Source organism: Halyomorpha halys, unplaced genomic scaffold, assembly GCF_000696795.3.
Source record: "Halyomorpha halys isolate HHAL.00 unplaced genomic scaffold, Hhal_1.1 Scaffold309.1, whole genome shotgun sequence".
Classification (NCBI taxonomy): domain Eukaryota; kingdom Metazoa; phylum Arthropoda; class Insecta; order Hemiptera; family Pentatomidae; genus Halyomorpha; species Halyomorpha halys.
The window spans coordinates 86,063-105,729 of NW_027115271.1; the positions used below are offsets into that span (position 1 = coordinate 86,063).

At 30.0% G+C, this 19,667-nt stretch overlaps 1 protein-coding gene across 2 annotated transcripts in view; it reads left to right on the forward strand.

The window, feature by feature from the left end:
- The window catches only part of LOC106681102 (uncharacterized), a 66,231-nt gene that overhangs the window by 27,235 nt on the left and 19,329 nt on the right, over positions 1–19,667 (forward strand). The window contains exon 2 of one of the 2 annotated variants that reach the window (XM_014421258.2): positions 1,552–1,656. The exons of the other annotated variant lie outside the window; for it this stretch is intronic. The gene's annotated coding sequence lies outside the window, so the exon portion shown is untranslated. The remainder of the gene's footprint in view (positions 1–1,551; positions 1,657–19,667) is intronic. 2 annotated transcript variants of the gene reach the window in all.

The window sequence follows — 19,667 nt, forward strand, 5'->3', positions numbered from 1 at the left end:
AAAAAAATAATATGGTTATTATAAAAATATGAAAATATATTGTTTTTATTTATTCGAACCCTTTGCTAAATAACTCGTTTCACTATTATAAAAATATTTACATCCTTATATGTGAAAATTATGCATAAACAACAATCCTGGTCAATTATTATTTCTTTGTTCTACTAAATTGCATAAAAAAATTTTACTATCAATAAAATTGAACAGTAAATAATTTCAGTCAAAAACTGATTTTAATCACTCTAATTTTTTTGTTTGAATTACAGAATATTCGAGCAAAAAATATTTTTATAAAAATTCGAAACCGGTTAAAACTGGTTTTCTGCAAAAATTACTATTCGAAAACCGGTTTTCTAAAGTGTCGGTTTTTGTATAAACCCTAATGGTGAGTGAAAGGTCATTGATAAAGATAGAGAAAAGAGTAGGAATAGAGAGGAACCTTGAGGCACGCCTCTAGAAAATGAGAGGATTATTAGGAATAACCACATACTGGGAACGACTATTAAAGAAGGATTGAAACCATTGAATAACAATAAATGACAAAGAATGACTGTAAAGTTCAGTAAAGAGAATATTATGATGAACGGAATCAAAGGCTTTGGAAAAAAATAGGAGAATAAGGATGGTGAGTTTCTGCTGGTCTGGCTATGTGATGATAGTCTATGTTCTCTTTGAACCGGTTCGGACAATTAGGGTTCAGAACCTCTACTGTTGTATGGGTTTGCCAATAGTTGTCAGGATCTTTATGTCTTATTCGGACGATTAATTTTACTACACAGTTATTCTGTTCTTTCTCAAACATTTCTACAGATCGTGGTCCAAATAAAGAAAATAATATGATAATTATCGTGTCATACTATTGTGATGTGAAACTTAATTCGCAAGCGCAAGTACATTGGCAAACCCGAGTCCTCTTAGACCATATTAATCGGGTTGGGACCACGGAATACAGACGTTCTCAGGTTGCATAACTAGGTATATGGCGAACCCACCTGCATTTTATTTGTCACTCTTGTAAGGACCACCTCAAATGTGACCATCGAAGCTGAACTGGAATGAATCGGAATATTTTTTCACTTGCTGTTTGTAAATTATTATTAAGCCAATTTCCATGAAAACACCCATTTCTGAAATACTCCCTTTACGCAAACATGAGGCATATCATTGGTCACAGTCCTCTCCCTACTATTCCCTCTAGCTATCCACCTACCCATCATCTTCCCTATTAATCTCCAAAGATGGCTATCCTCGAACCACATTGCGGCCATCCTCCACTCTGTCTTCTCCTATATGTCTTCCAGCTATCTTCTCTACCCAATAGCATGGAGTAGCATAGCTAACTTATTGCTTCTTAGTTTGCATGAAGTATATTTCAATGATATGTAACATAAATAAACGTAAAAATAATAAAAGTAAATCTTAAAGTATTCACTATTGTTGAGTAAATTAATTTTCACACAAACAAACATCGCACACTCACACTAAAATATAAATTGAATTAAATAATATATGAATACAGTATTTTGTTTTACATAAAAATCATTTTTTCAGACAAATTACCATGTTTTCGTAGCCATAGAATGAAGAACGGCACTTTTGGCAAAACTGTTTTGTTAGAATAACTTCTGTGGCAGTTCTCAGCAACGCACGTTAAAGGTAAGTAGGATTTATCTGATTCACTCGGCTATTCATTATATATCACTTATTTCAATATTCGTTCTTTTAAATATAATAATAATTTGAACCACTACAACCGCATGAAGGATTAGGAATTCATCACATTCTAAGGAATTAAGAGGACTCCAGAGCCCACGGGGTTGACTCACGTCTAAAGTAACAGAATAAATAATTACTATAGCTGGAATCGAACTCGGGTTATTTAAGTCACTAGGATAGCGTCTTACCTGTTTGCCACCCCGCTCCCTTTTAAATATACAGGTACTGTAAATTCAGTTGTCAACAAAACATTCTAATAACGATCAATATAACTTATTGGTAAATAATGGAAGTACCTGTGAAAAAACAGTATGAAAATGTTGTATTCAACTCATATTTCGTTAGCTTTGTCTCAAATTACTTTTTTTTTTTTTTATTTGAACAATGGTGTACATTTTTGACTATTGGTTTGTCTCTCGAACGGATGATTCATGATTCATAAAGAGTCATTCCTTTCCTTCTGAATCAATCAAACTTGATCTTAAGGGACATTTATGACTTACTTCGTGTTATCTCACTATGAAATAAGGTTCTGACAAACCCAACAACTAATTTTATAATATAATATAAAATGGCTGTAGCTGGGTTAATATTGCCGTTTTATTTTGCTTCGCTCACCAAAGCTATTAGAGAAGAATCGCACATAACTAAAAAAAAGGTCCCGATTAAATCTCATAATAATATTGGGACACTAAAAACAATTTACGAGGAACTCGGACGAAAAACAAAAAAATATATTTTATCTTTATATACAGTCTCTCTAGAATAGAATCTCGGTATTCCGAACACTCCAATAATCCAAAAAATAATCCAAACTGGCGCAAAAAAAATAAAAAATATTTTTTGTGAAAAATCAACAGGCAATAACATTTTGGTTTTTAAATAAAATTTCACTTGTGTAAAGGAGATCTTAAATTTTATGATCTCTAGGCAGATTATTGTAATCACCGTGAAAATCGAAAGTGGAAATTTCTATTCAGTTTTGATATCCATTCGTCCCTCTTCTTTCAGTCCGCTGGTGTTCCTCAGGGTAGTATCCTCGGTCCTATCCTCAACACAATCAATACACCAGACATCTCAACAAATCCTAACATTATCCTCACCACGTATGCCGATGACATATGTGTGCTCGCTGTTAATAATAACCCTTTAATTGCATCCCAAACTCTTCAATCCCATATGACAGCCCTTGAAGAATGGTGTCGTAATTGGAGGATTAAAATCAATTCCCACAAATCCTATCAAATTACCTTTAAATTTTATGGGATTTGTTGGAATTTATCTGACTGATTTACATGACAATTATAAGGCCTATCTGGTTATACGGCGTTGAGCTTTGGGGCTCCTACCTTAGAATTCCTCTCGTATCCAATCCTCATAATCCAAAATCCTTCGTAAAATGCTAAATGCTCCCTACTTTGTCACAAATAAAATCATCCATAAAGACCTTAATGTTCCATTTGTAACCGATCTAGACCGAACCAGATACTAATCCATCCATTACAAACTCTCTAACCACTCAAACCCATTAGTTTCTAATCTTGCTTCCTCTTTTATTCTGGACAACCCTCTGAGGCGTCTGAAAAGAAGATGACCTCGAGACCTAATATTGTAAAAATGTTTTTAGTGTGCTACTAATGGGTAGTTTCTCTACATGCTTGTACCATACCATTATGATTTCCTCAAATTGACTTGAGGTATTTTATGTACAGTTGTATAAATCAATAAATAAATTAAATAAAAAAAAGTTTTGATACCTATCTGATATCTAATCGGTAATCTGATTCATGAAGGTGTTCATAATACATTTTTCGGAATTTGTATTATTTGATTCTGTAAAATTAATTTAATTAATAGTAGAAATATGTGTAATACAAATTGTATTGATAAAATTATTGTTTTTTATCACGTTTTAAATAAAACAATAGAATGAGTATTCTTTATTTATATATTTTGTCAACAACTGGACCGTTTGAAGCTTGCGATTGGCCAGAATTGTCCAACAGAAGAGTGTCGTGTTCCATCAAGACAACACCAGACTTATAATAATTTTTTTTTCACTAATATCCCTTTTTGTAAGGTTTAGGCTAAAACCGAAAAAGGCATCTAAAATTTCTGATTCTTTATTTTATCTCAATTTTGGATTTTTTATAACTCACTGCTTGATCTAATTAATAAGTTATGGTACACATCAAACGGAGAATTTAATTTTGTTTACTTTGTCACTATTCATATTAATAAATAGCTGTAAATTTTTCGTTATAATGCACCATTTAGAAGATATAAACAAAAAAAAAAGAAAGGAAGACCTAGTTTAGAAAATTATGAAGAGTTTTATAATCGAATTTTTCCGGATTGTGTATGAACAAAGCTCTATTTTTTTAATTATCTTCACTAGGCTGGATTGTACGCGCCGGGCTCCTGTACTATATGTTGTACTCAACAATTTGCTTCTAAAGGAAATTTATTTATACAACAGTTAAATATTAATACGTTAGGCAGCGTCATGCTTACACTAAAGGCCCACTAAGTTCAGTGCGGAGCCTTCAATTCTATAGGGCTCCCTAACTTATGTGATAGATAAATTAAAATGAGCTGAGAGGTACAATGGAATTTCAAATGTTAAATAAAGTTCCACTGGCTCATTACCAGTGATGCGGCGAGAGGGATGCGCTGGGATCTCTTGAGTTCTGCTCTACCCCTCACACGTGGGGGATAGAGTGGCCGCAGGGATCCTCAGGTCGATTCTGTAAATATTGTGTATATTATTTTATCATTATGTTATTTTATTTATTTATTTTTTATACAGATAGTCTGATTATGTTCATCTTGTCTATTCTTTTGTTTGTATATATTTTAAGTGAGTTTTTTATTTCATTTTTTATTTTTTTTTTATTTTTTACTTATTTATTTTATTTTATTATTTTAGTATGTATGAGATCATTCATCAATATAACCTATTGTCCACAATTGTGTGGCGGATTGTAATATCTATCAATAAATAAATCTATCCTTCCAAAAAAAGAAATAATAAAAAAATAAAGTAATCACTTTAACTTGTTGATAGTTTATTTCGAATTTACAACCCAAAGTTCATAAAATAAGTTTCATTTCATGTCCGGCACGATTAAATAAGTTACTTCAACTTATTTGAGTTTTAATTTGACCACACCGCCTCGTATAAGTCATCCACGGTCATTTATCTCTCATGGTGATGAAAATAAGTTTCCTAATCTGAGGTGCAGCCATATATTACCGGTGCTCCTATTGGGTAAAAGAATGCCCTGACACATCTATAGTGACTTGCCAGAAACTGCGGGAGCATGGTTGGGAAGTCTTTATGCATCCACCATATAGTTCGGACCTAACCCCAAGCGATTATCATATTTTTCTTCCATTGCAAAACTTTCCAGGTGATAAAAAAAATTAGAATCGTGAGAAGACTGAAAATCGTTTACTAGAGTTTTTCAGCCATAAAGAGAGGCATTATGAAGCTACCTTTAAAATGGCAACAAATTATAGAACAATACGGTGCCTATTTGACCCAAATCGGATTATCCGAAACATGTTAGATAAAGTCTTGAATTTACCAAAAAATAATGAATTTATTTTTCCCAAACCTAATACATTCTATTAATTAATTTTATATATATCTTATAATAATAATCTCTTTATATCTGATTATACCATGTATGTGTAATTTATATATGTCCGATTACGGATTGATAAGTATGCTGTGTGAGATAGCAACCTGATGTATTTAGGCAGCATAGATAAATAAAGTATTTCTATTTTGAAAAAAAAAACATTGTTTTATTATATTTTATTGTTATTATTTGGATATTACGAACTGTTTTTTCTGGCCCCTATGAGTTCGTTGTAAAAATGGTTTACTGTATAGCGAAAAAGATACACAATTTAAATTCTTTCCTGGAACCCAGAGGAACCCTCTTCAATACTCAGCATTTCCTCAGGACCCGCTATTCATAAACAGAGCATATGTTATCACTGAGTTTTGATATGGGCAGTCTCAATATAAAAAGTTATGATCCGGTTTTATTCCTTATTCAGAGAGATTTATATTCATGGCACAGACCCTACTTCGTTTTTATTAGCAGATTCTTTTGTTGTTATTCAGTACGTATGATCAAAAATTTTATATATTGGGCTAAACCAGTCGTTTATTCCCTTTTTTGAGGAATAAAAGAGAATAAAGTTGATGGGGTATATTGTTGGTCGGTTGAAGAAATATTTTTATGACTTACCAGTCCTTAGCGCATAGGATAGTGAGTCATTGTTTTTTTTTATTTTTAGATGAAAAGGTAAATGATTCAACAATATTTCAAGAACAAATTTATTTATTTTTTTTACTTAACTATAAACATTTATTTCATCATGCTAGATTAATTTTTATTAATATATTCTTGTTTGAGAGTGGTTTAGTTTATTTAAAAACAAATTTAATCCTTTTTCTCAACTTTATTCTTTTTAAAAACCCTCCAACGCCCCGACCACTCAGGTCACTTTCAAGGATAAAACAGTAAAGGTAGGTTCTGTTTAAAGTTTGCAAATGTAAATGAAAGAAAGAAGAGAATTGGTTGATACAAGTTTTAAATTTAAGAAATAGTTATATAGAAGAAGTTATAGATGGGACAAAGGCAATTAGCCGGTATTTTTAGTAATTTTAAAAGAGAAAATGACAACAAAGTAAAGGTATCCTTGAAAGTGACCTGACTGGTCGGGGCGTTGGAGGGTTTTTAAGAAGAATAAAGTTGAGAAAAAGGATCAAATTTGTTTTTAAATAAATTTCATCATGCTTTATTAAGTGTTTTTTTAACCAGATATTCTCGGTTTCTATTTAAGGGGAAGTACTCCATTTCAGAAGGGGTGCAATATTAAAATAAAGATTGATAGAAATCGAAGTAACATATTGAAGTAAGAATAAAAATAGTATACGAGTACAGTGCAAAATAAGTCACTCATTTCATCCCAGTTTCTTATTATTTTAATGAAAATTACGTTTTATTTTTTTAAATAATTTTTTTAATTGGTATTTACAATTTTATAAATATATAAACATCAAGTGGATTTGCTGTAAGCGATATAATGTCATGATACAACCATATGGAAAATCTAATCATTTATGGACTCCAAAAACATTTTAGAGGAGAAGATCTCCAGGTCATCTTCTTTTCAGACGCCTAGAAGGGTTATTAGTTAATGAAGGAGAAGCCGGGTTAGAAACGATTTGTTTTGGGGGGGGTTGGTAAGTCATGGAAGGATTGGTATCAGGTTGTGGCCAAATCGGCAACATATGGGACATTGAGATCCTGATGGATGACTTGATTTGTGACAAAGTAAGGAACATTAAGGATTTTACGAAGGATTTTGGACGGTAAGGATTGGATTCGTAATTTAGTGGAGCCCCATAGCTCAACTCCGTATGTCCAGATAGGCCTTATAATAGTCATGTAGATTAGTCTTTTGTAATGGATTCAAAGTTTAGACCGTTTATCTAGTAAATGTTGTAATAGTCAGAATCGACAACCAGTTTCCTGTATTTTCAGTCTTGTATGAGGATACGTATAATTACTAGTCAAATTAATTAATTTATTTAATTAATTTTTCATTCTCTATATCTTTGAAAAACTACCAACTAGATTAGAAACACTAATAGGCAATCATTTAAAGTAGAGTAAATTTGTTCAAATATGAGCTCTAGTATAGCTCTTTACGCTCAACAGATTTTAGAGCAGGTACAGTAAACAGTTTATACGTTGAAGCTGGAGTTATACCTCTCTCCCATCGCCGTCAAAAGCTAGCTGCCAAATATTTGATCAAAATTAATCGTCAACGAGAAAACCCTATATGCACGTCTATTTTCGAACAGAGAAATGCTTATGACTAAAATATGTCACCCTCCCAATGTGGTACAAAATGAGATGGTTTATCTCCGGATTGAAAAAAAAAAATGACTAAGTCTTGAACAAATTTCATTACATATAGTACAAGAGCCAGGAAGAGAAAAAGACAGTTATTTCACCCCAATTATTTTATCATTTTAACGAAAACTATGCCTAATTACTAGTCAAAATTTATGAGTCAGCCAAGTATAGGTAGGGGGGATAAAAAATAACGGCTGTTTCATAACGTTTAAAAAAACTAATTTTTCATTCGGAGCTTTATATCTTTAAAATTACAAACAATACTAGAAAACCTAAGAGGACATCATTTAAAGCAGAGTAAATTTGCTGAAATGTTAGCCCTAATAGAGCTATTTAAGTTCAATGGTTCTCGAGATATAGATTTTTAAAAAGCAATATTTCATAAAAATGTTGTAAAGAATGTATCGAAAGATCAGTAGTTAGTGAATTTGTTTTGAGAAATCTATATCTCAAAAACCATTCGACGTAAAGATGTCTATTAGCACTCGAATAAATGTACTATAAAATCATTTATGACCTTCATCTTCTTACTTATAGTATTTTACATATTTGCTAATTTAAATTGATTTATAGTAGTTTAGACAGTAATTTTGATTTATGAAAAACTTTATTTCAGAAACCATAAGACGTACAGATGTTAGTCAACACTTAAATTAAAGCTAGTTATATTTACCATAAAATAGTTTTAACCTTTATCTTTGCGTGAGTAGTAGTTTTTATGACATTTGACAAAATAAATTCACATAACGTTAATTTCTAATTGTTTGTCTAGAACCAAAAGACGTGTCTGAGTCGTGAGTTACGGACGGCGCAAGGAATTTTAACTAAATATTTTTTAATAATTTCGCTTATGAAAATTTGTCCGAACATAAATAAAATAAAAATAAATTATATTAAAACTGGAAGGCGAGTTGTTAGGCCTCTCATTCCAGACTACGTGAAATAGAGGTGGCAGTTATAACGCGTCGTATGGTATATTGGACTCAGCCGGTTGACCCATGACCATCTTATAACATGAAAAAATGTGCAGTGTGTCAACTCTGTAAAATCAATTTGTAGTGTTCCAGAGCAACACTCGTGCCTTGTCACGACATGCCTTGAGCGACAATGAGGAAAATATCAACAACACTATCGATTTCCGTAAAGACGTCAGATGTATATATTAAAACATCATAAAATAATTACCAAAAATTAGAAGTGTCATAATTACGATTTAAGACATAGCTATTAATTTTCTCTTGTATTATTCGAACCCATTTTTAACATGCGTAAAACCTATTTGAGCCAGGCAAAACTGTCAGAGAGGCACTCACGCTTCCTAGCTGAGGCACCACCGTTCTTACTACTTCAGAACTCATTAGACCTCTTGAAATAAAAGTATCACAAAGATGGAAGGCCATGTGGAATGAAAGCTCTCCGAGTAAATTAAAATAAATAAAAAGATTAATAAAACCATGGTCGACATCCTACCGCAGCAGCCGGAGGGAGGAAGTTGCTCTAACCCGCTTAAGAATAGGCCATACTGTCCTTACGCTCTCCCTGAAAACTACCACCGTCAATATGCCTTTATTGCCAATTTTCACGATATTTCTATCTCTATCTATTCTCTATTCTCACGATCAAACATATTTTTGAAAAAGCCCTCACTATTTACTAACAGTAAGCAGAATTGGACTATTCCCAAATTCACCCACTTGTAACTGACATCAAATTGTGTGTGTGTCTTCATAGTGTGAAATTGTCTTTATAATTATAATAGTCCAGAGGTGTTGATGACAAAAAGCTTTACACCATTAAAGAAGGCTAAAAACAAAATCAACTTTTTGAACCTGATAAGAAAAGAATACCTTGATTTATTTCTATCCATCAATAACACAATGATAAAAAAAATTGACATCAATTATTCTTCCTGTATTCTTCATGCAATTTAATAATTTTCCAACCGCATTCAACGAATACATTGACAGAAAGAGAACGCCTGATTATAGTTGAAATTTTTAAATATTTATATCAGTTAATTATATTACGAGAAATAATATAGTATTATATTAAATTACGTTAATCTTGATAGGAATAAATATATAGAGTCCATTGCTATTTTGAATGCAGTAATTTAGCGAATACCTCTATCTCTCTTGATTGTCAAATTCCTATCGAATTTAGGCCTTAAACATGGTATTGCTTTTTACTAATGAAATTAAGGGGACATGTCATGTGTCAAAGAATAAATTGATCTTATCAATATAATCTAATTATTCAAATAATTGTTTTATTGTTCTGGGGAAACGTATAACGGGAACCTACTCGTATTGTATTTTGTGATATTCCTCTTAAATTAGATTGGTACATATATATGGAAGTGTAATATATATTTCTTAATTTTCAAAAAATAATATATTACCTCCACATTTTTTTTTTTTTTTTAGAAATACATGATATTGATCAACGTTTCGAAATACTATTCTTCTACAGTGTTCTTTGCAAAAAAAATCTCATAAACTAGGCACTAATTTTACTGCATAAATAATTTTATAATTATTTTTTTTAGAATTTTTTAAAACTAAGAGAAAATAAATTTAACCTTTGAATTATAATAAATAATCATACATATATGTAATACTGTAGTATAGGTCCCTTTTCTCTAATTTGCGAATGAGATATCTAAAGGAAGGGAATCCCATTTTCGATCCTTAACTTCTTACAGTAAATTTAATACTAATTATTAAAAATTAGGAAGTTTTAAAACTCTTACAGAGTTAAGTTGGCGAATCGAGATGGTACTGCGTTGTAAAATAAATTCGTAGCGTTTTTTGATATTTCAATTTAATCCTCACTGTATTTATAAAATCATGTATTATTGGTCAATAATGTTTATATATTCTAAAAAGGATTCGTTAAGGTACTTTTATGCATCAGTATCAACCAAAATTCCTTATCTTAAAGTGGTATTTAGCTTGCTCAAAATATTCATTTTCGTCATTTAATCATTTTTTTATTTCCAAAAAGGAAAATCCACTGCACGGTCAAAAAAATGTTCAGTGTATAGCGATGATGCCTTAGGAGAGAGTCCCTAAGTGGTTGGGTCGGTTCAGAACCGGAAATTTTGACTTGGAAGAAGCAAACCGCTTGGGTCGTCCTTCAACAGTTGATGATGACCAAATCCAAGCATTGGTCACAGCATAGCCCTCACTCTACGACACGACTGAACTGTGCCTTGTTGGAACATTTAAAGGCAGTGATTCAGCAAAAGCGTACAGCTTGTCTAATCGCATAGTTTTCCATCACGATAACGCCCATCCCCACGTGTCTTTGTAGACCTGGCAGTTCTTGGAGGACTGAATTAAAAAAATATCGGAAAGATGGCAACATGTAATAGATCAGAATGGGTCATATATAATTGATTAAAAATATTTACAAAAAATCTGAAGTTTTTATTGAAATCACTAGTAAAAAACGCTACGAACTTATTTTACAACCCAATACAATTTGGATATTAAAACTTCGACGCATACATCAAGACATTTGTATGTTGGCTATACTTGGGTATACCTGTTAGTGCAAGAGCCCAATAAGAGAAAAAAAATTAAGTTGGTTTACTCCAATTTTTTATTGGATTTTTATGTATTACATACGTATATGCATATCTATGTTAACTTAGACTTAAAAATATTCGTTTTAAAAGTAGTCATCAAATCAAATAAGAAAAAAAAATTATTTTCTGTGAGTAATTTAGAATAATTATACACCAAACCTTTAATAATAAAAATATTGTATTCATAATACAAACCATGTATGAATGGGTTACAAGTAAACTATTTAAACAGTTATGGTACAAGAGCCCAAGAGGAGAAAAAAAGGCAGTTCTTTCACCCAATTTTTTTATTATTTAATTGAAAACTATGTCTAATTACTAGTCAAAATTGATGAGTCTGCCAATTATAGAAAGGGGAATATAAAATGGTTTTCTATTTCAAAACTTTAAAAATAATTAAATTTTTATTCTGAGCTCTATATCTTAAAAACTACGAACAACAATAGAAAATCTAAGAGTATCATTTAAAGTAGAGTAAATTTGTTAAAATTTAAGTCCTAATGGAGCTATTTACGTTCAATAGCTCTGGAGATATAGCTTTTTAGAAAACAACATTTCATAAAAAAAAAAGCACAGAAATATTTATTCTGGGATAACTACATCTCAGGAACCATTAGACCTACAGATGTCTGCCAGCACTCAAATTAAAGCTAGTTAAATGTACTACAAATTAGTTTAAAAGACAATTCGAATAACTGGAAATTAACCTTTTTATAATTTATTTTAGAAAATATCATAAAAACTACTACTCTTACGAAGATAAATGTTATAATCTATTTTATAGTACATTTAACAAGCTTTGATATGAGTTCTAGCAGACATCTGTACGTCTTACATGTTCCTGAGATATACATATATTTCCCAAAATAAATTCACTAACTACTGATTTTTCAGTGCATTCTTTTATGAAATTTTATAATTTATAAAACTATATCTTTTAAAATTTCTTCTATTAGAAGCTCATATTTTAGCAAGTTTATTCTACTTTAAATGATAATATCTTATGTTTTTTAGTGGTGTTGGTAGTTTTAAAAATATAGAGCTCTGTATAAAAATTATTTTATAACGTTTCGAAACAGCCATATTTTATTCCCTCAACCTATACTAGGCAGAATCATCAATTTTGATTAGTAATTATTCATAGTTTTCAATAAAGTAATAAAAAATTGGGGTAAAATATAACTTTTTTCTCCTTTTGGGCTTATGTACTATTTCATTCAGTAAAAATGATTAATTGCGATGAAGCATAAGTATGAAAATGTCCGTAGTTATATAGATTACGGTTATGCTGTCGATTAAACGAAAAAAGGTATTTAAGCTTAAAAATGAACACTTAAAATTAAAATATAAAATGCAGATGTCCTAATATTTCCCCAATAGTGGTATTTATTTCATTTTGGAATAATAAAAAATCTGTACTGCCACAAAATTTGAAGGAATTACTCTTTCTTGAACAACCGTCATACAGTAGGTGACTTTATAATACATAGTATAATAAAAAAATAGCTGTACCTTATTTATAAAATGATGTGTTGTGTTACTTTCTTTATAGTTTATTAATAGAAAATCCTTGGTAGAAGTTGATTTATGTTGTAAAGGAAAAACTAATAATTATTACGAACTGCATCGGTGCCAAACTGAGAACAAACTGATGGCGCAGTACAATTCGAACCTGCACGGACCTGTCGGGTCAAATGTCCAAAGTAGTCGGGTATAAGAAATTAGTATAGCTTCCATATATTTATAATGTATTTATAAGTCTACGAAATTTGATTTTAATTCTTTATTCAACAAATAAAGAATACAAATAATTAAAGGAACATTTATGGTTCAACGTCGTACGAATACATATCTATGTTCACTTAGACTTGAAAATATTCGTTTTAAAAGTAGTTCACATCAAATCAAATAAAAAAAATAACTATTATTTTCAGTGAGTAATTTAGATTAATAATAAATCAAACATTTAATAATAAAAATATTGTATTCATAATACAAACCATATATGATTGGGTTACAAGTAAATTATTTAAAACACTTACAATACAAGAGCCCAAGAGGAGAAAAAAAGGCAGTTATTTCACCACAATTTTTTATTACTTAATTGAAAACTAGGTTTAATTACTATAGTTACCAACAACAATAGAAAATCTAAGAGGGCATAATTTAAAATAGAGTAAATTTTCTAAAATGTAAGCCCTAATAGAGCTATTTACCTCCAGTAGTTCTCGAAATATAGCTTTTTAAAAAGCACATTTCATAAAAAATGTTGTATGAAATGTACTTGAAAGATCAGTAGTTAGTTAATTTATTTTGAAAAATCAATATCTAAAAAACCATTTGACGTACAGATGTCTATTAGCACTCAAATTAAAACTAGTTTAATGGGCTATGAAGTAGATTATAACGTTTATTTTCTTTGGAGTAGTAGTTTTCATGAAATTTGCCAAAATAAATTGATTTATAGTTGTTCGGACAAATTTTCATTTGCCAAATTTATATTCATATGTGAATATGTTAAAAACTACTACCCATACGAAGATAAGTGTTATAAGCTACTTTATAGTAAGTTAAATTTCCTTTATTTTTAGTGTTGGTGGATATATGTGCGTCTTATAGGTCTAGAAATATTTTTTTTCAAAAATCCAACATTTCATACGAGCAACTGGAAATTAACAATTTGTGAGTTTATTTTGTCAAATATCATAACTGCTATAAAAACTGCTACTCCTACAAAGATAAAAGTTATAAAATATTTTAAAGTAAATTAAACTAGCTTTAATTTGAGTACTGTCAGACATCTATTTGTCTTATGGTTTCTGAAATAAAGTTTGTTGAACAACTATAAATTAATTTATTTTAGCAAATATCATGAAAAGTATTCTTCATACGAAGGTAAAGGTCATAGACTACTTTATAGTACAATTATTTAGCTTTAATTTGAGTGCTAATAGACATCTGTACGCTGAATGGTTAATGAGATATAGACTTAAATAAATTAACTAACTACTGATGCTTCAGTACATTTTTATGAAATGTTGCATTTTAAAAGGCTATATCTATATTATAGGCTAATCTAAGGCTATATCTATAGGCTAAACTATATCTCGAGAACTATTGGACGTAAATAGCTCTATTAGGGTTAATATTTCATTTATTCTACTCTTCTTTAAATAATGTTCTTTTTAGAATTTCTAGTGTTGTCGATAGTTTTTAAGATAGAGCTCCGGATGAAAAATTAATTTTTGTTTAAGGTATTGAAACAGCCGCCATTTTTTATTCCCCCTACCTATACTACAGAATTATTAATTTTGACTAGTAATTATACATAGTTTTCATTAAAGTAATTCATTATTATGAAGAAGTACAAGGCTAGTTGGTTATTTTGAATGATTAATTTATAATCCAATCATTCATGGTTTGTATTATAAATACAATGTTTTTTATTATTAGAGGTTTGATTTATTAAATGGTTATATTCATCTAAATTATTCATTGAAAATAATAGCATTTTTTTTTTTATTTGATTTGATATAAACTAATTTAAAATCTTAACTGTACATAGGTATGAGGTTGAAGCATTAATATTCCAATATGTGTTTAAATAAATAATTAAAACAATAATTATAAAAAAATAAAACAGTATAGCATGAAATTAAATAGATAATAAAAGATACTTTGAAACTATCAACAGCAAAAGTGAGACTTATTGAAATCCATTTAAATTAGAGTACATTTTCTAAAATGCCCAGATACGGCAGTGTTTTTTTCATAGAAATGTTCAATACAAAATTTACTTGAAAATCAGTAATTTGTGAATTTACTGGTATAAATCTATTTCTCATGAACCATGAGACGTACAGACGTATATTAGTACTCATTTTAAAGATACATTTATGTAAGTAGTTAATGAATTTTATCTTCTTAGGAGTAGTAGTTTTTATGATGTTTGCTAAAATTGTTCGGACAAACTTTCATTCGTGAAATGTAATACGCTGTTAAATAAATCAAATTGTATCATTGTTAAGTCTCAACACTGTTTACTATATCAACAGTCCAACGTTTTGGCCTCAAAGGCAATCTAATAATTAACAGCTCATTGTACATTCATTTATAACAATTTTAACAACAACATTATTATTAATAATATAACATAACTTAAATATAAATTAACAACTCACATCCGAATTTAAAAATGTTTTGCAGACTATTCTACCCAGGTCATTAATTACATGTCAAATCACCCTATGAAAAAGTTAATTTATAGTGAATCATAATTATTATTAATAATCTTAGCTAAGCTTATGTTTATTTACCTATTTTTTTATAGCTTCATTAATTTTTAAAACTTTAAATTACCTTACAATATCAAATATCATATAAAAAAGTATTTATAACCTTCCTTACACTCAGGTCAGGCTTGTTATTAATTTATTTTAAATTGCATTTGGGTCTAAATTTTTATTTATTCCATTATTAAAATTCATATTAAGATTAATTGTGAATAGTAATAAAAAGTTTGGACCTGGGCAGAATAGGCTGGAAAACATTTTTAAATTTGGATGTGAGGTGTAAATTTATATTTAAGGTATGTTATATTATTAATAATAATATTGTTGTTAAAATTGTTACGATTGAATGTATAATAAGCTGTTAATTGTTAGATTGTCCTTGAGGATGGCCGATTTGGCCCAAACGTTTGGCTGTTGATACATTAAACAGTGTTGATACATAACAAGGATACCATTTGATTTATTTAATAAATAAATACCAGTTTCTAGAAATTTAAAATATATAAAGTTATTAACTGAATTATAACGTGCATTAATAATGTATGTACGTATAAGTGTGACTTATTTGTGACATTATTATGACCACTACCTACTATGTTCTCTTATTTCCCTCTCCTCCGCACTCTGTTTTCTCTTATCCATTTAAATATATCTTTGTAATTCAAACCACGATTAATAAAATAAATGTGAATGAAAAATATTATTCAGTATATGAAAATAAATGTAATAGCAAAAGCAATTTCTTTTGCTAGAAAAAATTAGAGACTATAATGAATGACTATAAGATTTAGAGTAGACGAAGAAGGACAAAAGTATTCAGTATTTATTTTTAAAAAATAAAATAAATGAAAATGTTATAGCTTTACAAACGATCCTTTAAAAGGATTTTCCTTTTATTTTCCGGAAGACTGGAAGAGGTTATATTAAAATTTAATACCCGACCACAGTGAAGCACTTACTCGACTAGGGACTATATATTCCTGCCAAAATATTTCTCCACCAACGTTTCTCGGATAATTATTTAATCCTTGGATGTTCTCCATGTAAATCATTCTTCTTCTCTCTCAGGGGTAGACTCTATTTTATCTGACGTCTCTCACATTTCACGTCAGTAATATTTGCCCTAACCCCTCGAAGAGGAACTTGTTCTAATTTAGAATACGTTTTTCACAGTCTGAGATTAATTTTATATGATTGCGGTTTATCAATCATTAATCATTATTTAAATATTTAAAATTTGACTCTATTGCAAATGAATATAATAAATTTGTAATTATATTTCCCCCCTCAACTATTTAATCACTATTTTGAATACCAAAATCGCTAAACAGATTTGAATCTTTAAATCCCTAGACGACTACAATCATTACAATCCTATATACTACGATATATTACCATCCTATATGAACAGGAATGTAATGTTAGTCTGTTTATCTAAAAGTTCTTGTTCCGAAAGTGAAGGAGACGTACCTCATTTTCAGTACCTCTCATCTTCAAATTTTGAATGATATGTTCTGAGTATTTTAATTGTAATTCATCGGGATTAACATTACTAAATGAATGACTTCTTTGTTTTTATAGTAATACAAAAGGCCCAGTGGCAAAAGAGTAAGTTATTTTACCACAGTTTTTAATTATTTTTTTCGGAAACTATGTATAGTTAGTAATCAAACCTAATGAGTCTAGTCCAAGTATTGTTTGTGGCAATAAATACTGGTGGCTGTATCCATACCTTCAATTTTTTTTTTCTTTGGAAGTTTCATATGCTTAAAACTACCAAAAATAAAAGAAAATCTTACATAACGTCATTTAAAGAAGCGAAAATTTTCCAAAATGTAAGCATTAATAGAGCAGTCTACGTCCAATAGCTTCAGATATAGTTATTTAAAACGCGTTTCATAACGAAAAATTAGTAGTTCGTGAAATTATTTTGAGAAAAAATGTATCTCATGAACTATTAAACGTATAAATCTGGAAGTATATGAAAGATAGCATACTTAAATAAGCAAGGTCTACAAGTGGAGTGAAGAAAAATAAACACTAGACTCAAGCGCACCAAATGGTGAAACGAAGAAGTCCAAGAATTGGTCCGTAGAATGAAAGAAGTATGGAGGCTTACCTTCAGAATCGGACCCCACAGAAATGGGATGAGTATGTTATGTGAAGAAATGATACTAATGTATTGTAAGAGAGGCCAAGAAAAAGTCGTGGGAAGAATTAGGAAAATATCTTGACAGGGATTACAGAGAGAATATAAAGATCTTTTGGAAAAAAGTAAAAGTAAACCTATTATATGGCAGTAAAAGTTGGGTGCCCCAAAACAAGCACATAAGCAGGATTAAGCCTGCTGAAATGCGATTTGCGAAGAATATTGGGTAAAACTAGGAGAGATAGGATAAGGAATGAAAGAATAAGAGAAGAACTTCAGATCCTCTCAGTGAAATCTGTGATTCAACACCTACAGCTTCGAAGGTATGGACACGTCTGTAGAATCGGGGAGGACAGAGTTGCAGGTAAATGTTTGGAGGAGAGGCCGACTGGTAGGAGACCACGAGACAGTCCTAGAAGGAGCTATATGGGACGTATCCAACGACTAGGTCTGGGAAGAGGAAAAACGTTGGCTCAGAAGAAATGCTTGCCATGGACCGAGATGTGTGAACCAAGTGATTAGAGCCTCCTCCACGCTTAAAGGCACTTAAGGAGGATGAGAAAGAAGAAAGAAGAACTATTATACACACATATATCTTCCAGTATTCAAATTATAGCTAGTTGAATGTATTTCAAAGGAGTTGTATTTTTCATTATATTTGCTAAAATATATTGATATTGATATAGTCTTTCGCTCTACATGTACTGTAAAATTCAAATATAAAAGCTACTACTCCTACAAAGATAAACGTTATAAATTACTTTTATTAAACTACCTTTAATTTGAATTCTAGAAGACATCTGTACCTCCAATGGTCCCTGAGATATATACTAAAATAAATTTACTCTCAGTAAATAATTTATGAAATGATGCTTTTAAAAAAGTACATATTTGGGGTTCATATTTTAGCAGATATACTCTTCTTTAAATGATGTTCTATTAGGTTGGTAGTGTTGTCGGTTGTCATGGAGATCCGAATGAAAAATTATTGTTTTTAAGGTTTTGAACCAGTAGCCAATTTTTATTATTTAGTTGGCAGACTCCTCAATTTTGCCTGCCTCAATACATATTTTTATTAAAGTAATTAGTAATTGGAGTAAAATATTTTTTTTCTATTGTACTTCCATTAGTTTATCTGCCTTAATCATACAACCAGAATGTCTATTTTTGGTTTAAATTACATTTCTATAAAATAAAACCCATTATTCGTAGGTACAGCTATTTCGCGTTCACAACTGTCTCTCTTACATTTAATGATAAAAAACAAAACATAATAATTTGTTTGCGAATAGGAACTGGCATGCTGTAAGTTAATATTATTCATAATATTCAGAATTAAATCTCCTTAAGTTTTAGTTAATATAATACAACTCCTGAATATAACTACTTAAGACTTAGTGAATTTATATTCACGACTGTTGCTGAACATAAACTCTACAAAGGGCAGTTTTGAGAGAGTATCTTAATGTTGGTAAAGTTGTAGATAGTGGTTGGGCTTTTGATATAGTGCGGCGTCGTTGATATATAGTGGCTATTAACGGATCCGCTCTGTATCTTCGTGGCTATTGTGTCTGTCTTTTATAGATCAATTCATCCTTTTTAATCTTTTAATTTATTAAAATAGTTATTTATCATAATATATAATGTTTTTTATTCAGATATGAATAGTAAAACATCTTTTTTTTAATTTTTGATGGGATATCTTCAATTTGAGTCTGATTCTTTTTAACTTCTCCTAAATTAATACTTTCTATATTAATATATTCAAATTAATAATTTAAAACTAGTTTATCAGATATTCAATAGTTTAAGACTTGATTTTTATTTATTTCTTAGAATTTACAACTTTGTTGGAAATGTAATAAATGTCATATCAGATTTATAAAATGTGATAATAGTGAAGTATTAACTGATAGCACTTAAATGTCTATTTTCAGTTACGAGGTCCCATGACCATTTCATTTCATATTCAT